Consider the following 18,740-nt stretch of genomic DNA (forward strand, 5'->3'; position numbering starts at 1 on the left):
TATATATAACTGAAATGAATGACAACAAAAATTCCAGGGACAAGACAGAGGGAGTAAGATTATTTGTTACCATAAGGTATTCATACTACCTATGAAGCAGTATAGTGTTATTTGAAAGCAGACTTGGATTTATGATAAATGTATATTGCCAACTCTAGGGAAATCACTAAAAAAGTTTAAACGTAAGTATAGCTGATATGCTAAGAAATGTGAGAAAATGAAATCATATAAAACATTCAATTAAAACCGCAGAAGTTCAAATAAGAGTAGAAGACAAAAATAGGAACAAAAATCAGGGTAATATTTAGAAAGAGTAACAAACATGGTAGACATTAATCCAAATATGTTAATAATCATATTGAATGTCAATGTTCTAGACACACTGATTAGAAAAGATTGTCAGAATAGATAAAAGACAAGATCCAGCTCAGTTATCTATAAGAAACTTATATTAATTATAAAGACACATACAGATTAAAGGTAAATGGATGAAGAAAAATATACAATGCTAACAAGAAATCAAAAGAAAGCTGGGGTGGCTATATAAATTTCAGACATGGCTGATTACAAAGTAAGGAGAATTATCAGAGATAAAGAAGGATATTACATAATGAGAAAAGGGTCAATTCTCCAAGATGACATGGCAATCTTTAAATGTGTATGGTATATGTACCAAGCAACAGTGCATCTAACCACCTGAGACAAAAACTTACAGAACTAGATGAATCCATTATCATAATTGGTGACTTAAACACCAATCTACCAGAAATGGACAGATCCAGCAGACAGAAAACAGTAATGACTAGTTAAACACAAAAATTACCATCAGTAAACTAGATATAATAGACATCTGGAGACATCCTACGACAGCTAAATGCATGTATTTCTCAACCTCACATAGAATTTTCACCAAAACATATGACATTCTGCGGAAGGAATTAAGAAGGTGTAGTACTAGAGGTACCCTGAGTTTGCCCTGTCTCCAAACACAGCTTTATCAACATCGAACTGTTTTGAACTAGGAATATGATCTGAAGATTAAGAAAACAATCTGCATAGTTGGGGGGAGAGAAAAGTGGTAGATGCAAAGTTCAGCACCATGAATTGGGGGGAGAGGAAAGCCATGAAGCTGTAAAGGGAAGGGAACCATTTCTGCAGAGCAGAGTCAAGGAGAGGGAGAGAGTGCAGTGAGTAGATATTGCACAAAAAGCCCTGGTAATGATGAAGTCTTAGAATATAAGTGAAGTTTGGTGGGGTGAGGATGGGATCCGATGACCAAGAAAGAATTCTTGAGACATCGTTGGTGCAAAATGGGGGTTGATTTATTTATTTATTTATTAAAGGTTTTATTTATCCCCTTGACAGGCAGAGATCACAGTAGGCAGAAAGGCAGGCAAAGAGAGAGGGGGAAGCAGGCTCCCTGCCAAGCAGAGAGCCCAACATGGGGCTCAATCCAGGTCCCCAAGACCATGATCCGAACCAAAGGCAGAGGCCCAACCCACTGAGCCACCCAGGCACCCCAGAAATGGTGGTTTATTAAAGCACAGGGACAGGACCCATGGGCAGAAAGAGCTGCTGCCCTGGGGTTGTCATTATATACTTGCAAGTTGGGGAGAGGGTTAGGGATGGCATAAGTCAATGAGGAATTTTGGAAGCAAGGTTTCCAGGACCTTGAGGGGCTAGCTATTGTTGGGGAATAGGTTATTCATTACCAGTAATAAAACCTTTGTCCGAGACCCTTTAGATGTATATCAGTGGGCGCTATGTTTGGGAATGATTATCAACATGTATCATGGAGGGTTTAGAGATGAAGTTTCCAAAGGAATTGTTAAAGTAGACTTACAGGACCCTGGTTAGGGGAAGGGGGTCGGTCAGGCTAGGATTGCCCTTTCCCCTTAACAAACCCTCCTGGTGGAGGCAGTTGAGTCCCTAAAGGAATGTCACCCCACCCTTCTCACGGGCTTGTCAATGGGTAAGGAAATTTAATAATTTTTCTTCTGCCTCTTTCCCACATCTGTAAGGAGATCCCCTGAGTCGCACTAGAAAAGATCATTCCACTTCACGGGGTACATTTTGCCTCTCCAAGGATAAAAGGCCAATGGAGAGCCACTGAACAGTCTCAACAGCAGGGTTAGAGGTGTGTGCAGAGGGCAGAAAACCTCTTAACAGCTTTTTGTTGAGAGCTACAATAGGCTTAAACCTCTGTGTTCCCACCTAGGCACTGCTTTTCTGGGACAGAACTGAGCAGAGAGCAGAGACATGGGCAGGTTGCAGATAACCTGGCCACTGCTTTTTGCTGTCTGCCACAATGGCTTCGAGACTCTGTGCGACTGCTTTTCTGGGACAGAATGGCGTAGGGGACTGAGTTGTATGCAGAGGGCTGATAACCGGGTTCCAGCTTTTCGCTAAGCATTCCAAAATAAACTTTACCCTCTGTGTGCAAACTGTGTAAATGCTTTTCTGGGACAGGATGGTGCTGGGAGCAACTAGAGGTTCTCCTCTGTTGGAAGGGAATGGATCTGTACCTTGCTAGGCCCTTTAAAACTTGGGAGTTTTTAATCCCAGCCACTAGCTTGAAATAAAAGATCTATTGGTGCCAGGCACACCGACATCCTGGGAACAGACATGTTAGGGCAGTGAACTGACAAAAGCCCCAGACATACGAGATTGTTTGCTTTTCTGTGTGGACCTCCTAAACAGTGGTGGTCAAGAGTTTCCCTCCCTAGGGACAAGAGGCAGGGTGACTGCATATTCTTCCTTCTCTATCACCCTTCCTTCCCCACAACCACCGGCACAGTCAGACTTCAGAAAGAAACACAAGGCTTCCAGTGGAGGCAGGAGTCCCCTACACTAAATCGTGCCCCCCTGGGCCAGGCAGGCGCATCTTTACAAGGACAAGTCAGCTTGTGAGCCAAACCAGCAGGCCTCCCCTTCTAAGGGAGAGCCTCAGAAGACCAAAACAGGCCAACCCCCTACATGTTCCAAGTCTATTGATTAAAGTATGCTCCAAAATGTTAGCTTCTGGTGGAAATAGAAGCAGGCTCCTTTTTTTTTTTTTTTTTCTCCTTAAGTTTAAAATTTATTATTTTTCTATTTCTTTTTTTTTATCTCATATATATATATATATATATATATATATATATATGAATTTTTTTTCCCTTTCTCTCTCTCTCTTTTGGTATCAAGCTTATAATTTTTTGTTCATTTGTCAGTGTGTTTCCTTTTCTTATTTTTTGGATCAGTCTTCTTATTTTTTTCTCTTTTCTTCTCTCCTCACTCATTTTTTCCCTATTATTTGGGATCAGGCTTATAGCTTTTTGTTTGTTTTTTTGCTTTTTTGTTCCTTTTTCTTTTTTTCCTGGATAAGGTTTTGCTCCCTGACCCCCAGGCTTATCTTAGCAAACAAATCAAAGCACACCTAGTTTAAAATCCAAACCATCCCCACTACAAGCAAGGAGGAACTCTGTAGAAGATGGACCAGAGGAAAAGATCAGAAAAACACAACAGCAGAGTGTGCACAACATATATCAGAAACACTACCTTAAGTTTTTGGTTTTGTTGTTGTTGTTTTTTCTTTCTTCCTTTCTTTCCTGGGCAAAATGACAAAAAACAGAAATTCACTCCAAAATAAAGAACAGGAGGAATTAGTCACTGCCAGATACTTGTTCAATATGGATATAAATAAGATGTCTGAACTAGAATTTAAAACAAGGATTATAAAGATACTATCTGGGGTGGAAAAAAGCATAGAAGACACTAGAGGATCCTATACTGGAGAGATAAGAAAACTAAAATCTAGTCAGGCCAAAAATAAAAATGCTATAAACAGAGATGCAGTCCTAAGTGGGGTCTGTAAAAATGAGGATGAATGAAACAGAAGAGCTAATCAGTGACATAGAAGATAAAATGATGCAAAATAAGGAAGCTGAAAGGAAGAAGAGAAGAAACCTATTAGATCATGAAGATAGGCTGAGGGAACTCAGTGATTCCATAAAGTAAAATTATATCTGTATTATAGGACTCCGAGAGGATGATGAGCAGAAGAAAGTGGCAGAAGGTTTATTTGAACAAACTATAGCTGAGGACTTCCTTAATCTGGGGAAGGAAACAGTCATTCAAGTCTAGGAGGCCTGAGATAAAACACAAAATCAACAAAAATAGATCAACACCTCAACATGTTAGAGTGAAATCTGCAAATTACAAAGATGAAGAGAAAAGCCTAAAAGCAGCTCAGGATAAGACATCCTTAACCTGCAAGGGTAGACACATAAGGCTGGCAGCAAGCCTGTCCACAGAGATCTGGCTGGATAGGACATATTCCTAGGACTGGCATGACATATTCAATGTGCTAAATGGGAAAAACATGCAGCCAAGAATACTTTATCCAGCTAAGCTGTCATTCAGAATGAAAGTAGAGATAGATTTTCCAGGACAAAAACTAAAAGGAATTTGTGAACACTAACCAGCCCTGCAAGAAATATTAAAAAGGATTCTTTGAGTGGAGAGAGCGCCCCAAAATAACAAAGATCAGAAAAGAACAGAGACAATCTACAAGAACAGCAACCTTATAGTTAATACAATGGCACTAAATTCATATTTTTCAATTATTACTCTGAATGTAAATGATCCAATCAAAGGACATATGGTATCAGAATAGAAAAAAAAAAATAACCAAGACCCATCTATATACTGCTTAGTATATATAATATACATAATAGTCTCTTATATACAAAACTCATTTTAGACTCAGAGACACCTCCAGCTTGAAAGTGAGGGTGTGGAGAATGATTTGTCATGCTAATGGACATCAAACAAAAGATGAAAAACATCAGAAAAACTAGATCTTGAACCAAAGACTGTAATAGAAGATGAAGAAGAATACTATATCATAATAAAGGAGTCTATCCAACAAGAATATCTAACAATTGTAAATATTTATGCCTGTAACTTGGGAGCAGCCAAATATACAAACCAATTAATAACAATATTAAAGAAATTCATTCATTGGTAATAATACAATAATAGTAGGAGAGTTTAACACCCCACTCACGGTAATGGACAGATCATCTAAGCAGACCAACAAGGAAATGAGGGCTTTGAATGACTAGACCAGACAGACTTAACAGATATATTCAGAACATTTCATCCTAAAGCAACAGAATGCATATTCTTTTCAAGTGCACATGGAACATTCTCCAGAACAGATTGCATACCAAGTCACCAATCTCAAAACTGACCTTAACAAATACAAAAATATTGGAGTGGGGTTCCTCAGTTGGTAAAGCATCTACCTTGGGCTCAGGTCACGATACTGGGGTCCTGGGATTAAGCCTCACATTCCCATCCAGTTCCCTGCTCAGTGCAGAGCGCTCATTTCCTTCTTCCTCTGCCCCTCCCCCACCCCACGTGTGCTCTCTAATAAATAAAAATCTTAAATTAAAAAAGACAAAAATATTGAGAACATACCATGCATATTTTCATACACAATGCTATGAAACTTGAAGTCAACAACAAGAAGAAATTTGGAAGGATCACAAATACATGGAGGTTAAAAAACGTCCTACTAAAGAATGAATGAGCCAACCAGGAAATTAAAGAATAATTACAAAAATACATAGAAGCAAATTGACATAAAAACATGACAGTTCAAAACTTTTGAGATGCAGCAAAGGTGGTCCTAAGAGGGAAGCATATAGCAACACAGGCCTTCCTTAAGAAACAAGAAAAGTCTCAAATACACAACTTAGTCTTACATCAAAAAGAGATAGGAAGAAAATAGCAAACAAAGCCTAAATCCATCAGGAGAAGAGAATTAATAAAGAGTGGAGCAGAAATCAATGAAATAGATTCAAAAGTATAGTGGAATCGATCAATGAAACTAGGAGCTGATTAGAAGAATCTGGAAGAAATGGATAAATTCCTAGAAACATATAAACTACAAAATGGAAACAGGAAGAAATAGAAAAGTTGAATAGACTCATAAAAATCAAAGAATTGGATCAGAATTTCCCAACAAACAAGAGTCCAGGGCCACATGGCTTCCTAGAGGAATTCAGTCAAACGTTTAAAGAAGAATTAATACCTATTCTTCGGAAACTACTCCAAAAAAACAGAAATGGAATGGAAATTTCCAAACTCATTCTATGAGGCCAGCATTACCTTGATCTCAAAATCAGACAAAGACCCTACTAAAAAGGAGAATTACAGACCAATATCCCTGATGAACATGGATGCCAAGATTCTCACCAAAATACTAGCTAAAAGGACCCAACATTACATTAAAAGGATTATTCACCATGATCAAGAGGGAAATAACATCAGCTCCAGGAGTAGTTCAACATCTGCAAATCAATCAATGTGATATACCACATTAAAAAAAGAAAGGACAAGAATCATATGATTCTCTTAGGGCACCTGGGTGGCTCAGTGGGGTTAAAGTCTCTGCCTTCGGCTCAAGTCATGATCTCAGGGTCCTGGGAACGAGCCTCACATGGGGCTTTCTGCTCAGCAGGGAGCCTGCTTCCATCTCTCTCTCTCTGCCTGCCTCTCTGCCTACTTGTGATGTCTGTCAAATAAATAAATAAATAAATCTTTAAAAAAAAAAAAAAGAATCATATGATCCTCTCAATAGATGCAGAAAAGCATTTGACAAAATACAGCATCCTTTCTTAATAAAAACCCTTTGCTATGTAGGAATAAAGGGAACATACCTCAATATCATAAAGGTCATATACAAAAGACCCACAGTAAATATCATCCTCAATGGGGAAAAACTGAGAGCTTTTCCTCAAAGGTCAGGAAACACAACAGGGATATCCACTCTCACCAGTGTTGTTCAACATAGTACTAGAAGTCCTAGCCTCAGCAATCAGACAACAAAGAGAAATAAAAAACATTCAAATTGGCAAGGAAGAAGTCAAACTTTCACTCTTCACAGGCAATATGATACTCCATGTAGAAAACCCAAAGACTCCATCCAAAAATTGCTAGAACTGATACAGGAATTCAGCAAAGTAGCAAGATATAAAATCAATGCAAAGAAGGCAGTCAGATTTACATATACTAACAATGAAGCAAAAAAAAGAGAAATCAAGGCATCAATCCCTTTTATAATTGCACCAAAACCATAAGATATCTAGGAATTAACCTAATCAAACAGGTAAATGATCTGTACTCTGAAAACTATAAAACACTATAGAGCACTATAGAAACTTTATATTTATAGAAATAAATTTATTTTTTATATTTATTTACATTTATATTTTACATTTATTTGTATTTGTAAATAAATATACTTTTATAGAAATAAATTTTTATTTATAGAAATGAATTGAGGAAAACACAAAGAACTGGAAAACATTCGATGTGCATATATTGGAAGAAAAAATATTGTTAAAATGACTATGCTACCCAAAGCAATCTACACATTCAATGCAATCCCTATCAAAATACAACCATCAGTTTTCACAGAGCTGGAACAAACAATCCTAAAGTTTGTATGGAACCACAAAAGACCCTAAAGAGCCAAAGCGATCTTGAAAAAGATCAAACCTGGAGACATCAAAATTTTGGACTTCAAGCTGTATTACAAAGCTGTAGTCATCAAGACAGCATGATAATGGCACAAGAACAGACACATAGAAGGAGGAGTCAAGATGGCGGAGAAGTAGCAGGCTGAGACTACTTCAGCTAGCCGGAGATCAGCTAGATAGCTTATCTAAAGATTGCAAACACCTGAAAATCCATCAGCAGATCGAAGAGAAGAAGAACAGCAATTCTGGAAACAGAAAAACAACCACTTTCTGAAAGGTAGGACCCGCGGAGAAGTGAATCCAAAGCGATGGGAAAGATAGACTTTGGGGGGGAGGGGCCGGCTCCCGGCAAGCGGCGGAGCAACAGCGCACAAAATCAGGACTTTTAAAAGTCTTCCGCTGAGGGACATCGCTCCAGAGGCTAAACCGGGGCGAAGCCCACGAGGGGTCAGCGTGGCCTCAGGTCCCGCAGGGTCACAGAACGATCAGGGGTGTCTGAGTGTCCCAGAGCTTGCGGGTATTGGAACGGGAAAGCCGGCTACAGAGACAGAGCCAACAGTAAGCTCGCAGCTTGGGGTTACCTTGAACCGGTCGCAGGCTTGGTGAGCTCGGAGCGCGGCCGGAGGTCAGGCAGATGGGAGTAACTGGGCACTGTTCTCTGAGGGCGCGCTGAGGAGTGGGGCCCTGGGCTCTCGGCTCCTCCAGGCCGGAGACCAGGAGGCCGCCATTTGTATTCCCGTCCTCTGGAACTCTACGGAAAGCGCTCAGGGAACAAAAGATCCTGAAAGCAAACCCGAGCGGATTACTCACCCCGGCCCCTGGTAAGGGCGGTGCAATTCCGCCTGGGGCAAAGACACTTGAGAATCACTACAACAGGCCCCTCCCCCAGAAGATCAACAAGAAATCCAGCCAAGACCAAGTTCACCTACCAAGGACTGCGGTGTCAATACCAAGGAGAGCAGCAGAATTCCAGAGGAGGAGAAAGCAAAGCACGGAACTCATGGCTGTTTCCCTGTGATTTTTTTTAGTCTTGCAGTTAATTTAATTTTTTTTTCATTTTTTGTTTTTTTTCTTGCCTTCTGGTTAAATTTTTTTTTTAACTTTACCTTTTTCTTTTTTAACGTTTTTTAACTAGTTTATCTAATATATATATTTTTTCTTTTTTATATTTTTCTTTTTTTTAAATTCTTTTCTTTTTTTTTTCTTTTTTCTTTCTTCCTTTTTGAACCCTTTCTCCCCCCTCACGATTTGGGATCTCTTCTAATATGGTTAAAGCATATATTCCTGGGGTTGTTGCCACCCTTTTAGTATTTTCCTTGCTCCTTCATATACTCTTATCTGGACAAAATAACAAGACGGAAAAATTCAACACAAAAAAAAAGAACAAGAGGCAGTACCGAAGGCTAGGGACCTAATCATACAGACATTGGTAACATGTCAGATCTAGAGTTCAGAATGACAACTCTCAAGGTTCTAGCCGGGGTCAAAAAAGGCATGGAAGATATTAGAGAAACCCTCTCAGGAGATATAAAAACCCTTTCTGGAGAAATAAAAGAACTAAAATCTGACCAAATTGAAATCAAAAAAGCTTTTAATGAGTTGCAATCAAAAATGGAGGCTCTCACTGCTAGGATAAATGAGGCAGAAGAAAGAATTAGTGATATAGAAGACCGAATGACAGAGAATAAAGAAGCTGAGCAAAAGAGGGACAAACAGCTACTGGACCACGAGGGGAGAATTCGAGAGATAAGTGACACCATAAGACGAAACAACATTAGAATAATTGGGATTCCAGAAGAAGAAGAAAGAGAGAGGGGAGCAGAAGGTATACTGGAGAGAATTATTGGGGAGAATTTCCCCAATATGGCAAAGGGAACGAGCATCAAAATTCAGGAGGTTCAGAGAACGCCCCTCAAAATCAATAAGAATAGGCCCACACCCCATCACCTAATAGTAAAATTTACAAGTCTCAGTGACAAAGAGAAAATCCTGAAAGCAGCCCGGGAAAAGAAGTCTGTAACATACAATGGTAAAAATATTAGATTGGCAGCTGACTTATCCACAGAGACCTGGCAGGCCAGAAAGAGCTGGCATGACATTTTCAGAGCACTAAACGAGAAAAACATGCAGCCAAGAATACTATATCCAGCTAGGCTATCATTGAAAATAGAAGGAGAGATTAAAAGCTTCCAGGACAAACAAAAACTGAAAGAATTTGCAAACACCAAACCAGCTCTACAGGAAATATTGAAAGGGGTCCTCTAAGCAAAGAGAGAGCCTACAAGTGGTAGATCAGAAAGGAACAGAGACCATATACAGTAACAGTCACCTTACAGGCAATACAATGGCACTAAATTCATATCTCTCAATAGTTACCCTGAATGTTAATGGGCTAAATGCCCCTGTCAAAAGACACAGGGTATCAGAATGGATACAAAAACAAAACCCATTTATATGTTGCCTCCAAGAAACTCATTTTAAGCCCGAAGACACCTCCAGATTTAAAGTGAGGGGGTGGGAAAGAATTTACCATGCTAATGGACATCAGAAGAAAGCAGGAGTGGCAATCCTTATATCAGATCTATTAGATTTTAAGCCAAAGACTATAATAAGAGATGAGGAAGGATACTATATCATACTCAAAGGGTCTGTCCAACAAGAAGATTTAACAATTTTAAATATCTAGGCCCCCAACGTGGGAGCAGCCAACTATATAAATCAATTAATAACAAAATCAAAGAAACACATCAACAATAATACAATAATAGTAGGGGATTTTAACACTCCCCTCACTGAAATGGACAGATCATCCAAGCAAAAGATCAGCAAGGAAATAAAGGTTTTAAACGACACACTGGACCAGATGGACATCACAGATATATTCAGAACATTTCATCCCAAAGCAACAGAATACACATTCTTCTTTAGTGCACATGGAACATTCTCCAGAATAGATCACATCCTCGGTCCTAAATCAGGACTCAATCGGTATCAAAAGATTGGGATCATTCCCTGCATATTTTCAGACCACAATGCTCTAAAGCTAGAACACAACCACAAAAGAAAGTTTGGAAAGAACCCAAATACATGGAGACTAAACAGCATCCTTCTAAAGAATGAATGGGTCAACCGGGAAATTAAAGAAGAATTGAAAAAAATCATGGAAACAAATGATAATGAAAATACAATGGTTCAAAATTTGTGGGACATAACAAAGGCAGTCCTGAGAGGAAAATATATAGCGGTACAAGCCTTTCTCAAGAAACAAGAAAGGTCTCAGTTACACAACCTAACCCTACACCTACAGGAGCTGGAGAAAGAACAAGAAAGAAACCCTAAGCCAAGCAGGAGAAGAGAAATCATAAAGATCAGAGCAGAAATCAATGAAATAGAAACCAAAAAAACAATAGAACAAATCAACGAAAGTAGGAGCTGGTTCTTTGAAAGAATTAATAAAATTGATAAACCCCTGGCCCGACTTATCAAAAAGAAAAATAAAGGACCCAAATAAATAAAATCATGAATGAAAGAGGAGAGATCACAACTAACACCAACTAAAGACAAACTATTATAAGAACATAATATGAGCAACTCTACGCCAACAAATTTGATAATCTGGAAGAAATGGATGCATTCCTAGAAACATATAAACTACCACAACTGAACCAGGAAGAAATAGAAAGCCTGAACAGACCCATAACCAGTAAGGAGATTGAAACAGTCATTAAAAATCTCCAAACAAACAAAAGCCCAGGGCCAGACGGCTTCTCGGGGGAATTCTACCCAACATTTAAAGAAGAACTAATTCCTATTCTCCTGAAACTGTTCCAAAAAATAGAAATGGAAGGAAAACTTCCAAACTCATTTTATGAGGCCAACATCACCTTGATCCCAAAACCAGACAAGGATCCCATCAAAAAAGAGAGCTATAGACCAATATCCTTGATGAACACAGATGCGAAAATACTCAACAAAATACTAGCCAATAGAATTCAACAGTACATTAAAAGGATTATTCACCACGACCAAGTGGGATTTATTCCAGGGCTGCAAGGTTGGTTCAACATCCGCAAATCAGTCAATGTGATACAACACATCAATAAAAGAAAGAACAAGAACCATATGATACTCTCAATAGATGCTGAAAAAGCATTTGACAAAGTACAGCATCCCTTCCTGATCAAAACTCTTCAAAGTGTAGGGATAGAGGGCACATACCTCAATATCATCAAAGCCATCTATGAAAAACCCACCGCAAATATCATTCGCAATGGAGAAAAACTGAAAGCTTTTCCACTAAGGTCAGGAACACGGCAGGGATGTCCATTACCACCACTGCTATTCAACATAGTACTAGAGGTCCTAGCCTCAGCAATCAGACAAAAAAGGAAATTAAAGGCATCCAAATCGGCAAAGAAGATGTCAAATTATCACTCTTCGCAGATGATATGATACTATATGTGGAAAACCCAAAAGACTCCACTCCAAAACGGCTAGAACTTGTACAGGAATTCCATAAAGTGTCAGGATATAAAATCAATGCACAGAAATCAGTTGCATTTCTCTACACCAACAGCAAGACAGAAGAAAGAGAAATTAAGGAGTCCATCCCATTTATAATTGCACCCAAAACCATAAGATACCTAGGAGTAAAACTAACCAAAGAGGCACAGAATCTATACTCAGAAAACTATAAAGTACTCATGAAAGAAATTGAGGAAGACACAAAGAAATGGAAAAATGTTCCATGCTCCTGGATTGGAAGAATAAATATTGTGAAAATGTCTATGCTACCTAAAGCAATCTACACATTTAATGCAATTCCTATCAAAGTACCATCCATCTTTTTCAAAGAAATGGAACAAATAATTCTAAAATTTATATGGAACAAGAAAAGACCTCGAATAGCCAAAGGGATATTGAAAAAGAAAGCCAAAGTTGGTGGCATCACAATTCCGGACTTCAAGCTCTATTACAAAGCTGTCATCATCAAGACAGCATGGTACTGGCACAAAAACAGACACATATATCAATGGAACAGAATAGAGAGCCCAGAAATAGACCCTCAACTCTACAGTCAACTAATCTTCGACAAAGCAGGAAAGAATGTCCAATGGAAAAAAGACAGCCTCTTCAATAAATGGTGCTGGGAAAAGTGAACAGCCACATGCAGAAAAATGAAATTGGACCATTTCCTTACACCACACACAAAAATAGACTCAAAATGGATGAAGGACCTCAATGTGCGAAAGGAATCCATCAAAATCCTTGAGGAGAACACAGGCAGCAACCTCTTCGACCTCAGCCGCAGCAACATCTTCCTAGGAACATCGCCAAAGGCAAGGGAAGAAAGGGCAAAAATGAACTATTGGGATTTCATCAAGATCAAAAGATTTTGCACAGCAAAGGAAACAGTTAACAAAATCAAAAGACAACTGACAGAATGGGAGAAGATATTTGCAAACGACATATCAGATAAAGGACTAGTGTCCAGAATCTATAAAGAACTTGGCAAACTCAACACCCAAAGAACAAATAATCCAATCAAGAAATGGGCAGAGGACATGAACAGACATTTCTGCAAAGAAGACATCCAGATGGCCAACAGACACATGAAAAAGTGCTCCATATCACTCGGCATCAGGGAAATACAAATCAAAACCACAATGAGATATCACCTCACACCAGTCAGAATGGCTAAAATCAACAAGTCAGGAAATGACAGATGCTGGCGAGGATGCGGAGAAAGGGGAACCCTCCTACACTGTTGGTGGGAATGCAAGCTGGTGCAGCCACTCTGGAATACAGCATGGAGGTTCCTCAAAATGTTGAAAATAGAACTGCCCTATGACCCAGCAATTGCACTATTGGGCATTTACCCTAAAGATACAAACGTAGTGATCCAAAGGGGCACATGCACCCAAATGTTTATAGCAGCAATGTCCACAATAGCCAAACTATGGAAAGAACCTAGATGTCCATCAACAGATGAATGGATCAAGAAGATGTGGTATATATACACAATGGAATACTATGCAGCCATCAAAAGAAATGAAATCTTACCATTTGCGACAACATGGATGGAACTAGAGCGTATCATGCTTAGCGAAATAAGTCAAGCAGAGAAAGACAACTATCATATGATCTCCCTGATATGAGGAAGTGGTGATGCAACATGGGGGCTTAATTGGGTAGGAGAAGAATAAATGAAACAAGATAGGATTGGGAGGGAGACAAACTGTAATTGACTCTTAATCTCACAAAACAAACTGAGGGTTGCTGGGGGGAGGGGGTTTGGGAGAAGGGGGTGGGATTATGGACATTGGGGAGGGTATGTGCTTTGGTGAGTGCTGTGAAGTGTGTAAACCTGGTGATTCACAGACCTGTACCCCTGGGGATAAAAATATATGTTTATAAAAATAAAAAATTAAAAATTAAAAGAAATAAAAGTCATCCAATTTGGAAAGTAAGAAGTCATCTGTTGGTAGATGACATGAACATATACATTGAAAACCTTAAGGATTCAAAAAAAAAATTAAAACTAATAGGCAAATTCAGAAAATTTGTTATTTCTATACACTAATAATGAACAATCCAATAAGTAAATTAAGAGACAATCCCATTCACAATGGCATCAAGAAGAATAAAATTCTTTTGAATAAACTTAACCGAGAAGAAAAAGGACTTATACAATGAAAATGACAAAACATTGGCTTAAAAGAAGGAGGAGGAGGAAGAGGAGACACAAATAAATGGAAAGACAGCCATATTCATGGATCAGAAGACTTAATATTATTAAAATGTTCATATTACTAAAAGCAATCTACAGATTCAAAGAAATCCCTATCAAAACCCCACTGGCTTTTTTTATGCAGAAATGGGGGGAAAAAAAAACCACTAAAATTTATATGGAATCTCAAAGAACACCAAATAGCCCAAACACTCTTGAAAAAGAGAAACAGATTCAGAAGTCACATAGTTTCTTATTTCAAAACATACGGCAAAACTATAGTAAACCAAGCAGTATGGAATTATCATAAAAACAGACATATAAACGAATGGAACAGAATAAAGAGCCTAGAAGTATACAGTCAAATGATCTTCAACAAGGGTGCTAAGACAACACAGTGGGGAAAGAACAGCCTCTTAAGAAAATGCTGCTGGTGAGAAAGACAACTATCATATGATCTCCCTGATATGAGGAAGTGGTGATGCAACATGGGGGGTTAAGGGGGTAGGAGAAGAATAAATGAAACAAGATGGGATTGGGAGGGAGACAAACCATAAGTGACTCTTAATCCCACAAAACAAGCTGAGGTTGCTGGGGGGAGGGAGGTTGAGAGAAGGGGGTTGGGGTTACGGACATTGGGGAGGGTATGTGCTATGGTGAGTGCTGTGAAGTGTGTAAACCTGGCAATTCACAGATCTTTACCCCTGGGGATAAAAATATATGTTTATTTTTTAAAAATTAAAAATTAAAAAAAAAAAAAACAGAAAATGCTGCTGGGAAAAGTGGATATCCACACACAAAGAAAGGAAGTAGGGCGCTTACTTTACACCAAATACCTCAAAAACTAATTCAACATGGATAAGGTACTTAATTGTAAGACCTGGAACTATAAAACTCCTAGACGAAAACATAGGAAAAAAGTTTTATGAAATTGGATTTGGTGATGATTTCTTAGATATAACACCAAAAACATATGCAACATAAGCAAAAAGTAAATAAGCAGGGCTACATCAAACTAAATAGCTTCTAAGCAGCAAGAAAACCACCAACAAAATAGAAAGGCAATCTGTGGAATGGGAGAAAATATTTGTAAACTGTAATCTTATAAAGGGTTAATATCAAAAATATATAAAGAACTACAACTCAACAACAACAATAAAAATTACCCAATCAAAAAAATGTAAAAAATGTGAATGGACATTTCTCCAGAAATACAACAAATGTCCAAAAAGCATATGAAAAGATGTTCAACATCACTCATCATTGTGGAAATGCAAATCATAACAAAAATGAACTATCACCTCCCACCCATTAGAATAGCCCTATCCAAAACAAAAAAATAAAAAGCGTTAAGAGGATATAGAAAAATTGGAAACCTTTGTGCAACTGTTGATGGGAATGTAAAATGGTGCAGCCACTGGAAAACAGTTCTGTGATTCATAAAATAATTGAAAGCAGAATTGTCATATGACCCAGCAATCCCACTTCTTGATATATATCCAAAAGAACTAAAAATACAATCTCAAGGAAATACTTGCACACCCATATTCACTGCATCATTATTCACAATAGTTAAGAGATATAAGTGACCTAGATGTCCATTGAAGGATGCATGGATTTGGAAAATGTGGCATGTTAATACAATGGAATACTACTTAGCCTCCAAAAGAAGACAATCCTGTCATATGCTACTACATGGATGAACTTTGAGGATACTATGCTAAGTAAAATAAGCCAGTCTCAATAAATAAATAAATAAATACTGCATGATTCTACTTATATCGTATTTAAGTAGTCAAACTCTTCAAAATAGAAAGTAGAATGGCATTAACTAGGGGCTGAGGTAGAGAAAAAAGAGTTGTTATTCAGTGAGTGTTCTTTCACTTTTGCCAGATGAAAAAGTTCTAGTGATCTGTTGCACCACAAAGGGGACATAATTAACACTACTGTACTGTACATTTCAAAACTATTAAGACAGTAATTTTTATGTTATATATTTTTTACTACAATTTTTTTAAAAAAGCTTGAGATTTGAAGTCTCCAACTAGAAATGTTTTGCATACTTTGAACATCACAAATAATAACGGTTATAGGTTAAAGTTTGCCAGAGGGAAGGAGGGTAGGGAGATGGGCAAAATAGATAAAGGAGATTAAGAGTACACTCACCTTGATGAGCACTGAGCAATGCATAGAATTGTTCAATCATTATATTGTACACCTAAAACTAATATAACATTGTATGTGAATTATACCTCAATTAAAAAAAAATAATAATAGAGGCCATAGACAATAATACAAGGAAGCCATGAATTAATAGAGATGGTTAAGACAGAGAGAGAGAGAAACTCAAATACATGTGGAAAAAATGATGTAATTTATTAAAAAATGAATTTTATAACCTCCAATAATTGACTTATCGAAGATGTAAAACTATTGACTTAAAAATTGTTGAAAACAGAATTTTTACATGGATTCAAGCTACTGCACCATAAATTACTTACAATTAGAAAGGGGAGAATATGCTTTTACAAAGGAGATATCTGGCATTCAGCAGCTTAACCTAATAACAGTTGGACATCTGGTAATTATGTGATACAATAAAAATTACATAACATCATCTGGAATTCTTGCCAAAATTTTTAACTTTAATCTAATCATGAAGAAATAATCAGATAAACCCATAATGTGAGACATTTTATATGACAACTGTCCTGAATGCCTCTAAAAGTCAATGTCAGGGGAAAATAAGGGAGTGGGCAGAACACTGTTCTAAGTAGAAAGATACTAAGGAGATACAGTTATTCAAACATAAGATATGAATCTTGAATGCATCTGGGATTTTAAAAATATATGTAAAGGAACTAGCTCTAAAAAGGTTCTGAGGCCATTGGAGAAAATTGATATGAGATGGTGATATTTTATATTGTTTAATTATTGTTAAAATTTCTTATGGTCACTAATGGCTGCATAGGAGAATATTTATTCTTAGAAGTTACATGTTAAAATACTTGGGGTTGAGGTGCCCTGGTGTCTGCAATTTACTTTCAAGTGATTCACCAAATGACATTTGTGTGTGGAGGGAGAAAAGTAAATGTGGCAAAATCATAAAAATAAGTGGATCTATATAAAAGGTATTAAAGTGTTCTATTTTTAAATTTTCAAAGTGGGAAACCAGCAGAAATGAAGAAACACAGATTTGTACTGAATGATTTGGGAAATAGAGGAGGGAAATATTGTGCATGAACAAACTCCCCAAGTATCTCCTTTATGCAACTCTGCTCTTTCACCCCATTTCCACTTCCTATTGAAGCTACCACTTTTCCCCTCATTCTCTCTCACCTCTCTCCCGCCTTCCTTCATTCATTCCATCAGTCACTCACAGGTCACAGACACAGACACAGACACAGACACACACTGACACACACCTAAACACACATCCCTTGTAAAATCCACTCAGATTGCCCACTGTCCTTTGCAACAAAAAAGCTAGATAATCTGCCCAGCAGCTGCATTTTAACAGTGTACTGCTTATTTCTTTGAAAAAGGTTAGGTTAGCAATGCTAAATTCATCCTTACAAAGATCAACATGAATTTATACGAAAAATAAGGTTCTTGCTTTCTCAATCCATCAGATGCAGCCCTAAACTTTTGGCCACCCTAGGGGAGAATCTATGAAAAGTATTTGAGGGCCAAATGGAAGTTGAGAAGGTTGACCTTCAAATATTGCCAAGCCCCTGACAACTGGGCTAGAAACGGTTGTAGTTTAAAAGTTTGCCACAGTAGCAAAGCAGGCAAAGAGCTGATTAAAGAATTTAACAGACTCAGGGAACCAAACACACAAAATTAACCCCTTGAGTAGTATAAATATTGCTAAAGTCACCTCTGTGCTAACAGTGCAGAATGATAAATGCTCAGGCAAGCCTCTTACACCCTACCGACCGTGAATGATACCTAGATTGAGAAGGGGAAAAGCAACCTCATTGTGGGCAGAACATAGTGATTAGGAAGAACTCTGTAGTCTAAAGATGTTTGGTTAAGAAAATACTAGATCTTGGAGCCAAAACCTTTAATAATAAAGTAAACTTAAGTTTACCACCAGTTTTGTTTGCTATGCTCTTTCTTCTCTAATAATAGTCAATAGTACTAATACATTAAAAGCCAAGAGTTTTATATGATGTTTATTTTTATTGGCTTATAGACATGGGACTCACAGGGTCATGTAGAGTTGAAAATTATCTTCTGTCCTTGTTGGCTTTCTTTTGCTGTGCATGAGGCAATGTTAGACTTCTTTTAAAACTACTTTACTTATTGAGAAAAAGAATGGTGTGATAATTAGCTATTTTCTTTCAATAAAATCAAAGTCTGCAAACTTCACCAGCTAAGCTTCATAAATCATACAAAGTATTCAAAGCTATGGGTGTTTCTCTAGATTTCTGGTACAAACATTCACCACAAATTATTATTGTGATGCAATGCAA

This window comes from Mustela lutreola, chromosome 13 (genome assembly GCF_030435805.1).
Source record: "Mustela lutreola isolate mMusLut2 chromosome 13, mMusLut2.pri, whole genome shotgun sequence".
Classification (NCBI taxonomy): Eukaryota; Metazoa; Chordata; class Mammalia; order Carnivora; family Mustelidae; genus Mustela; species Mustela lutreola.